Below are 9,354 nucleotides of genomic sequence, written 5' to 3' on the forward strand. Positions count from 1 at the left end.
GAACATTCATTGAGTCGCAACGCTCTTTGTTTACGGATTCGAGGAATAACCCCGTCTTGAGTTTAATGCTTTTTTGTTCATTTAACTCACCTTACAAAAATGAAAGCAAAATTTTGGAGCTTGGCGTTGCGGGAACCTTCAGTTTACATGCGTCGCAGAAAAGTGCGATGTAATAGCAACGCTGATGCCCTCAGCCGAAGCATTCCCTTGTAATGCCCTTTCCTTAATCCCTGGACTTAGTCCGCAAGGCAAATTTGTATTTTTTTGTGCGTAGCGCAAATCTTTCTTTTTGTCTGTCGGTATGTATGTTCAGCAGCTCCACCTTCACTTTATGCTCTCACAGGAGGTAGCTTTCTGCGACACAAACTCTGCTACGGCACCCATCAATATCTTAGGATGGCTTTGACTTTCAAACTAAGCACGCTCTCTGGGTTCTGGTTCGGTGAAACTCAGACACTTTCGGAGAAGGACGTAAAATTCACGCGGCAGCTTATTTTCTCGAAAGAGGCCTTATTGATCGACGTCAGCTTGGCAGTTCTTAAAGTCATTGCGACGCGTTCTGCTTGTTCGGCTTCGGACTTTGCTTGCTGAGACCGTTACAGCTGTCAACGAAGCAAGAAGAACCATCGGGCCTAGGTGTGACCAGAAGCAGAACGGACACAACTACAGGTCTCTGCGGGGAGCAGCGTTGGCTGCAACCCCTGCGAGACCTCTTCGGGCGGCGGACGAGATGTTGTGACTCTACGCCCCCCCCCCCCCCCCCTTTGTGTTTCCCGCCCCAGCCGTCTTCCCTTAAAGGGACAGTGAGGAGAGCACTATTAATATTTTTTATAGCAAAATCCGATAGTTCGGCATGTCATCGCTTTGTTGCCACTTGGCCGGCAGCAAAAGATGCATTTATTTCTAAGAAATTTGGATTCGAAGTTGAAAAAGTTTTTCCCGCCGCTCTGATTCAAACTTGGGATTCTCCTATGACGACACAGGACTAAGTGACGTGACACATGACGTGAACATGACGTGACGCAGACTCCGTGATTTCTGGCGGCCAGCAGTGCGGCCTAGCAGGAGCCGAAAAGAAAGCTACCGCCGGCCGCACGTTGAAGGCATCTATCGACTATTGCGGCCGTCGCTACAGTCGCTTTGCGTACGTTTGCACTGGCGTTTTGCCAGCGTTACGATGGATCTCGTTCTCGAAGTCGTCAACGAAGTTCTCGCAAATAGACACCTTTAGAATACCGTGTACCTTATTACCGCTAGTGGAATACCGGGAGCCGGTGAGCAGACGCTGATTGGTCCCGATGCTTCAGGCGCGCGCGTAGCTGCCGGACACGTGGCGCCATCTGGCGTCGTCAAGGAGATTTGCGCATGCATTGGCTGTGCCTCAGTGATTTGTGTCGCCTCGGGTCCTAGAGTTGCTAGAACCCATGGTTCTTTGTCCTATGACGTCATCACGCTTGTACTTGCCAGTTTGGCCTGTGGCGGCGATACCTGTATTTTGGTTCTTGCTCTTTTCTACGTTACAAGAGCTTTGTTGTCAGTATGATTGGCGTTTTTATGCGAAGCATACTAAAATAGCCCAACCCAGCTCCTCGAGCGCGGCGGTGTCGTTACCATTGACCTTTCGTGACCTCCATGTCATACCACGTGATGCGTGACGTCACAGCAGATGAAAAACGGGGGCCCAACTCGCGCCGTCGCGCGAGGCGTTGTGACCAAGGATGACCACGTGGTGCGTGACGTCACAGCAGATGAGAAACGGGGGCCCAGCTCGCGCCGTCGCGCGAGGCGTCGCGACCAAGGAGGACCACGTGATGCGTGACGTAACGACATAGGAGAAACGGGGCCCCAGCTCGCGCCATCGCGCGAGGCGTCGCGACCAATGTGTTTCCTGCTTCTGCCGCTAGGTGCGCTGTAGTGAACATGTGATGCTGGAGCGGCGGTATACAAGGGGGTGCGCCTGCGTCAGCTAGGCGTACACGGGATAGAGATGCCTCCTGAAGACAGGGTTGCTCGTTGGAATGAGAAGCAAAAGTTGCGGCGTGCTACAGAGACTGATGAAGAGCGTGAAGAACGTCTAGCCAAGCGGCGTGCTCGATATGCAACTCGGCGACAATATGCTTCGCATCTGACTAGGCTTAACCTAAGCTAAGCCTCAGCCATTTTTGTAATCAGGAGCTGGTATTCTGTCGATACAAGCCAACTTCAATTTCTCCTCAGTGTCCCTTTAAGTCTTTCACAGAGGCACTGCTGGATTTTACTACAGCGGTGCTTCTCCATGTACGCGCCTGTATGCGACTACCTTAAAAGGAAGCAGGCACCCGACACGACAGACGAAGACACGTAATCTCGACGATTCCTTCCATCCATGTGCCTCCAATGCGGCGTCAATGCCACCCCCTGTTTTCCCGGCTGAAGTGGTTTTGCTTAAGCCCAACTCCATCGGCGCTTTTCGGCGCACGTCCTGCGCGCTTGGGGGCCCACGCGTCGGCCAAATCCGGTCTGCGCATGCGCGACGCGTCGGCTACCGCCCTGCGCGTCCATGACGCTCGTATCTGACAGTGCCAGATATCGGCGCCTGCGCACGAGCGCTAGCGCGCGTGTCGGAACCGGGGTCCGGTTTTCAACAATCGGAGGACCGCGGCGCTCTCGGGGAGTCTTTTCTTCACGGCTGAAAGCTCTTTCAGGTTCCACCAAATTTTCTCGGAATCCTTGCAGCTCCCCAACCACCTTTTGTTCACGGCTTGACATTTTTTTTCAGTCGGCTCACGAGGAGGAGCGAGCCAGCACCAGGAGCATGGACATGCATGCCCCTTTTCGACGCTCGTCGTGGCGCGTGCTGGTCGCGCAGGCGCTCCGAGCGCAAACCGAAAAGCGCCGATGGAGTTGGGCGTTTAGGCAACGTCAAACACATCAGTAATGACCCTGTGACTATGTATGTACAGTCAGGGACAAAACTCTCCAGACCCCGTGTTCCTCAAACGAAACCGATATCTCTGCTATTAGTCGGCGACTGATTACCACACTTGTGGAGGGTACAAGTCAAAATTTTATTCTTTCATCTCCACAAGTGTGGTCTGCAGCCGCTGTGAAATAGTTGAGCTATAAGCATGGTTTGAGGAACACGTGGTCCGGAGACTTTTGTTCCCAACTCTACCACCGCCAGGGAGACATCAGCCATCGCCTGGCGCCAAGCACGGAGACGAGCGGCTGTCAGTCATCCGCGCTTCGCTCTTTCGTCGACGGCGCGGGTGACGCCGCTGCAAGAGTTCGCCTTCGGGCGCCTCCTTGAACCAAGACATGGGATCCCCCTGGCCGGCTTCCTGAAGGGACATCAGCTGACAGCTGCGCTTGATCAACTGCGCGTCCAGTTGTAGGTGAGGAGGTGACCTGAGGAAAGGACACTTTCGGGAGCTTAATCCCACTGACCCAGCCAACGAATATGATAGAGGGGACAGCGCCCCCCAGCAGCACAGCTAATAAGCCCAGTATTGGAAATGTATTGGCAAACCCCGATCCAACAAATGACCAGAGTGAAGCCAGCAACTTCCAATACTGGGCCCAATACGTGTGCTGCTTGGGCCGTTAATGATTACCCGACTTCAGAAAGCTGGTAAAGCCAGCCAGTGAGCGTCGCTGGCTTCATCCAAAGGCGGTGCCCATGATGTAGTCCCTGTGATTGCACGAAAAAGGCGAGAAGACAATGGAAGGGGCTATTTTAAGGCCCCAGGCACCACGAACCGTTGGTCCAATATTGGGAGAGAGTTGGCTATGTCTGGCCCTATATATGTCCTGAGCTGACTTCACTGTCCCCATATACGCAGTTCCACTCAGTATCATATCCAACAATGGCCCTACTTACCCACTGTTCTCCCCATATTGGCTATGCCTCTATATATCATCTCCAACGATGGCCCTACTTGTGCGCTGTAGCTCACATATTGTCAATTCCGATTCACAACACTTCCAACGATGGCCCTACTTGTGTGCTGTAGCTCACATATTGGCGATTCCGATTCATTACATCTCCAACGATGGCCGTACTTGTGTTCTGTGCCGTATTGGCAATGCCGCTTCATTACACTCTCAGCTGGTAACTCAGCCCAGGCAACCATACGGACTCTCGCTCGAGCTCTGCATTTCTCAATTCCTTGGTGACTCTCGTGCAAGCGTATCACGACCTCTGCGCGTATTTTTTGTGGGATCACCAGCCTCAGAACTTTGAGCAGCACGCCTTCAGGGACTGTGAGCGTTGCTCTTTCCTGCCAGTATGGACGCAAGACCATCGACGGCGATGAGAACTTGGGCCAGCCTTCCAGGCTGAATTTTGCGAGAGCTTAACAGACTTCATCGGCTCCTTGTTCAACTTTGACTCGTTCAAAAAGGCTAGCCTCGACGGCATTTGTCAAACAGCCCGAAACGAATTTGGTGAATTCGCCAATACTCAGTGCATGAGCATCAATTTGGTTTTCCTGAATCGGGCCTCTAGACAATACATCTGCAGTAACGAGGCTCTTACCCGCGACATGCACAACCGCAAAGCTGAACCGCATAAGCCTCATGCGAAAGCGCTGATTACGAGGTGGCAAAGCATCTATAGGTATTTTCCCACCAACGTTACAAGTTGTTTGTGGTCGGTTTCAAAGAAAATTTCAAGAGCTTTGATGCGCCCTTCGAATCGTTCTGCTGCCCAAGTCATTCCCAACGCTTCGTTCTCAATCTGAGAGTATCTGGTTTCGGCAGGTGTCAACGATCCTGACGCAGATGAAACAGGTCTTTTTTCACTGTTTGGTAGAACTTGTATCAATACGGCCACCAAACCGAATGATGACGCGTCAGCGGAAAGAATCGTAGGGTACTGTACATCATACTTAGCCATGACGCGCGTCGAAGAGATAATGTCTTTGACGTACGATAGCGCTTGCTCTTGGGCTGGTCCCCATGTCCATTCGGAACCCTTCAAAAGGAGGTGACGTAAATGCGCCGTTTTGGAAGCCAAATCTGGTATGAATCTTGCCAGATGATTAGCCATACCGAGCAGCCGTCGAACGTTAGACACGTTAGCTGGCGTCGCCAGTTCTTTGATAGCACGAACTTTTTCAGGATCCGGCTTGATGCCATCTTTACTAAGCACACAGCCAAGAAATTTTACCTCAGTGACCCCAAAGAAACACTTTTCTTTGTTTATCGTAACGCCGGCACTAGCGAGACGATATAAAGTTAGACGCAGGCGCTCGTCATGTTGAGCCTTGTCGTTGCCAAAAATGAGCACATTTATCTATCAGGTTTATCACGAATGGGATTCCTTCAAGTATCTGCGCCATTTTTTTCTGAAAGATAACGGGTGCTGACGTTATTCCAAACGGCAGTCTTTGAAAACAGTATCGCCCAACTGTCATTATGAACGTAGTTAACAACTGGCTTTCGGGCGACAACTTAATTTGAAAGAAGCCAGAGTTGGCGTCCAAATGAGAAAACACAGAGGCACCACCTAAAAGACCGAGGCTATCATCCGCTGTCGGCATGACATAGCGCTCGCGAAGAACACTTTTGTTTAATTGCGTCAAGTCAACGCAAATACGAACCGCTCCAGATGGTTTGAGTATTGGCACAATTCCTGCACACCATTCTGTTGGTTATTCAGCTTTGAGGATCACGCCATCTCGCTCCATACGCTCAAGCTCCAGCTTAACTCCGCCACGCAAGGGTAAGGCTATGGGGCGCGCAACATTAATTGCAAAAGGTATCGAGTTCGGCTTCAGTCTAATTCCGTATTCTCCTTTTATCGCTCCTAGACCACTGAAATGCTGCGGGTAGCAAGCTTCGACGGCTGTTGCGCTACTGACCGAGTCCGCGAATTTAATAACTTCTAGAGCCTCAAGCGCTGGGAGACCCAAAAGTACGGAGCGCAATGGTGAGACCACGTACAAGATTTGCTGGACAGTTTCGCAAAACATACAGTGGCTCATTCGACGGGCTTGTTAAGATTAGGTCGCACTTTTCTAGCCTGGTAGGCAAACCGGGAAACGTTGAGGGCACAACAGAAACTTCGGCACCAGAATCTACTTTAGCAAACACCGGAGTGCCGTTAATGACGACCTGTACATACCGAGAATTGGAGTACTCCCCGTTCACCACGCCAACGAAGTACGCCCCCTTGTCCATATGGAGAGATGAAAGCAGTACCTTCTTTCCATCACGTGCAGCATTTTTCTGACATACAGCTGCAAAGTGTCCGGAACAACCGCAGTAGTTGCATTTCGCTGCTTTCGCCGGGCACGAGGCTCTGGAGTGCGCTCCTTGACCGCAGTTGGGGCATGACCCGGGGGTGCCTGGACGGTAGGACTGGACTCTGCGGCGCGGACCTTGTATTCTAGGTGAACAGTTCTTTGACGAGCTGCCAGAGTGCTGTCCTGAAGAATACTTTCCGGGCTGCCCTTGCTTGCTGACCGCATCAAGATTGCCGGTCGCCGCTACCAAGGCTTCGTCGTCGGTTTCTCGCAGTTGCTGCTGCTGTCGTTGGACGGTCTCCTTTAAGCGCGCTTTTGCCAAAGCGCTGTCGGGAGTCAAATCCGCATCCATTTGAAGCGACTCAGAGCTTAGCATCCCTGAGGCCGACCACGAACCTGTCGCGAATAATGCGTTCTGTTTCCTCGTAGTCGCACCGGTCCACCAGCGTGTGCATTGCGGTAACAAATTGCTCGACTGACTCTCCAGGTTCTTGAGTGCGACGGTGAAAGTACTCGCTCTCATAAACAAGGTTCCTTGCGGCAACGAAGTGCTTGTCGAACTTTTTTGACGACTTCGTATTGCTTCTATTCTTCGGGTAATTCCAAAGTAGAGAAGATTTCTCTTGCTTGCCTGCCCATCGTATAAAGTAGAGTCCAGACCTGCGCTTTTTCACTCCGCTCATTTAGGCCCGAGGCGAAGCGGTAGTCATCAAAGAGTTGGATCCAAGAAGGCCATTCGGACGTCCGGTCGAAGTCAAACCTTGGCGGAGCTGGAACCGCGAACATGCCGTGAAAGGGCTTGACTGCGTTGTCCTCTGACATGGCGCCGGGCGACGAAGTTAAGGCAACGCCCCTCAAATGCCAGAGGATTCCACTTCTGACACCATGCGGCGTTAAGGCCCTTGCCGGACGCCGAGCGCGGCCAGGTAGCGGGCAGGTAGGAATTGAGACTGGCCCCGATCACGGCACGATAACAACAACCCTTTATTTCACGCAAGCAGCATCTTTATATAGCAAGCACTCATTTGAGAAGTGACGTCACGGACAAACAACGTTTCTGGCATCCGATAACGCAGACACATGAAACGCGGCACAGGTGCTATCAGTAAAACATCAATGCTTTTGTCAAGGTATGTGTATAGGAAGGCAAATCGGTGGGTGGAATAAGGCACATTAGCTCATCAAGGCCTAGCTCCCGTTCCAGGCGGAGTGTATCAGCAGCCGTGCGGTGTCGTTGCTTGGCTCTTTCCTCGAAATTGGAGGTCCAATGGAGGATTGTCTTCATTCATTGAAAGGCTAAATGTATTCTCTGTGGATTTCGTGCTGCCGTGTGATGGTCGTCCTTTGCTCTAAGCAACCTCGTTTCCTTCATTGCCAGCACGTGCAGGTGCGCAGAATTATGCTGGAGCACTGAATCCTGGCGAGCGGACCTCCTACCTAAATCTGGTATATTGAACGGCTCCCGTTGCCTCCTCTGCAAGCTACATAAGCGTAGTATGATGCGGTGAAGAGGTAATGTCTGTGTTTAGTGCTTTTCGGAGAAAGTTGCAATATCAGAGAAAATAGATGACTGTATTGATACTCGAAATTTCTTTGCTAAGACGCCAGGGTCAGGTCATTTGTGCCTATGCTTCTTGCGAAACCTGCATGTCCATACGTGAATGCGCAGAGCTATGTGTTTGCATGGAGGCCAAACATTGAAGCATGTGTAAGCGCTGTGCATCGGTTTGCCTGTATGACATGGACTGTGTGTGCTACGCGCCAGAGCTACATGCGAGACGAGTGCCAACCAACCTACGCGTGGACATTATAATTACCTTTATCGCCCATAAAATGCATTTAATTCTGACGACATTATCAGGCATTTGCTAATCCTCCGTCCTTCCTTCCCTTTCAATTTTGCTGTGTTGATTAGCCGGGCAGGGTCACGTCAACTCTGTCTGCTTTTCCTCTGACAGAGATTTACTTTGAGTGTACCTTGTGTCGATGTAGTTTGAACAAGAAAGGCTGCGATTTAACGCATCAACCAATTCTGTATTACTGAAAATTTCTCAAAGGTCAAATTATCCGAAATTCTTCGTCCATTCCCATCCAGGCCGCAGCCAGGAGTCCGAGGAGGCCGGCGGCCGCACCTAGCCCCCACTGCGCAGAAATAGTGAGATTAGAGACATGATGCTGTTTCTCGGTGTAGAGTAAGTTTAGTACGAGTGCAATGCAATACAATAAACTCAAAACCACGGTAAAGAAATGATTTCGCCAAATGAGTCGTTCCCGCAGACGCCAATAGAACCACCAGAGTTAAGCATATTGCTACCTTTTTCACAAGAGATGCAACAGCCGCATGTAATGTTGTCTTGAAACCTGAAGCAACAAACGAAAATTACTCAAGCGTAATTTCATCCAAATGAACTTCAATAGCGATTTCCTGCATGATTCCAAATAAGTAGAGACTAGTTTGGGATTACAATCTTGAGTGCCGATTCTTTCGGCTCCTTACATCTATATTAAGCGCTGTCTTGTGCTCCTTGCAACGTCGACTTTGGGACGTCACAAACTGTGAAGTGCAAGCATTGTCGTCCATTCAGTGCAATTGAAGCCGCTAGTCTGCCTTCGGCTGGTCGGGCTAGTTACCGTATTTACTCCCACATTCGATGATGCACCGTGTAAACTGAGCCCGCAAATTCGAAAGCTAGAGAATGAAAAAGAGTTGGAATGTCGTGTACGCCAATTAACGCAGGCTGCAAGCCACCAGCTTTAAATTACAGCGGCCGGCACAATGCATAGCATCTCTCAGCTGTGTTGGCGTCGTGCGGAAGTTCCGACTGAACTTTGACACTTCGTCCTTAGCAACGCGCCATTGAACACGCGACGCGTAAACACCTTCATTTCGTTCCATTAAATTAAGAGAGGCTCGCGGAACACCAAAAGCGTCGCCAATGTAGTCCGCAATCGGCAATAATCCTGAATGGCTGCACAAAATGCATGGCGATGCTATCGTATGCTAAAAGGCGTACACGCTGCTTTCCCGAGCATCTTGATGAAATTTCGGCAACCTTCGACGCCTCCGCGCGGAAGACAACTGCTTGCTTAAGCGCTGCCAAACCACGGTGACTGAGCAATAATTGGG

General features: G+C 50.8%; 1 pseudogene; it reads right to left on the bottom strand.

Annotated features, from left to right (window-relative positions):
• Positions 1–5,874: 5,874 nt before the first annotated feature.
• Positions 5,875–7,252, bottom strand: LOC149354594 (uncharacterized; annotated as a pseudogene).
• Positions 7,253–9,354: the final 2,102 nt, after the last annotated feature.

This window comes from Amblyomma mixtum, chromosome 3 (genome assembly GCF_055824585.1).
Source record: "Amblyomma mixtum isolate Tamu chromosome 3, ASM5582458v1, whole genome shotgun sequence".
NCBI classification, from domain to species: domain Eukaryota; kingdom Metazoa; phylum Arthropoda; class Arachnida; order Ixodida; family Ixodidae; genus Amblyomma; species Amblyomma mixtum.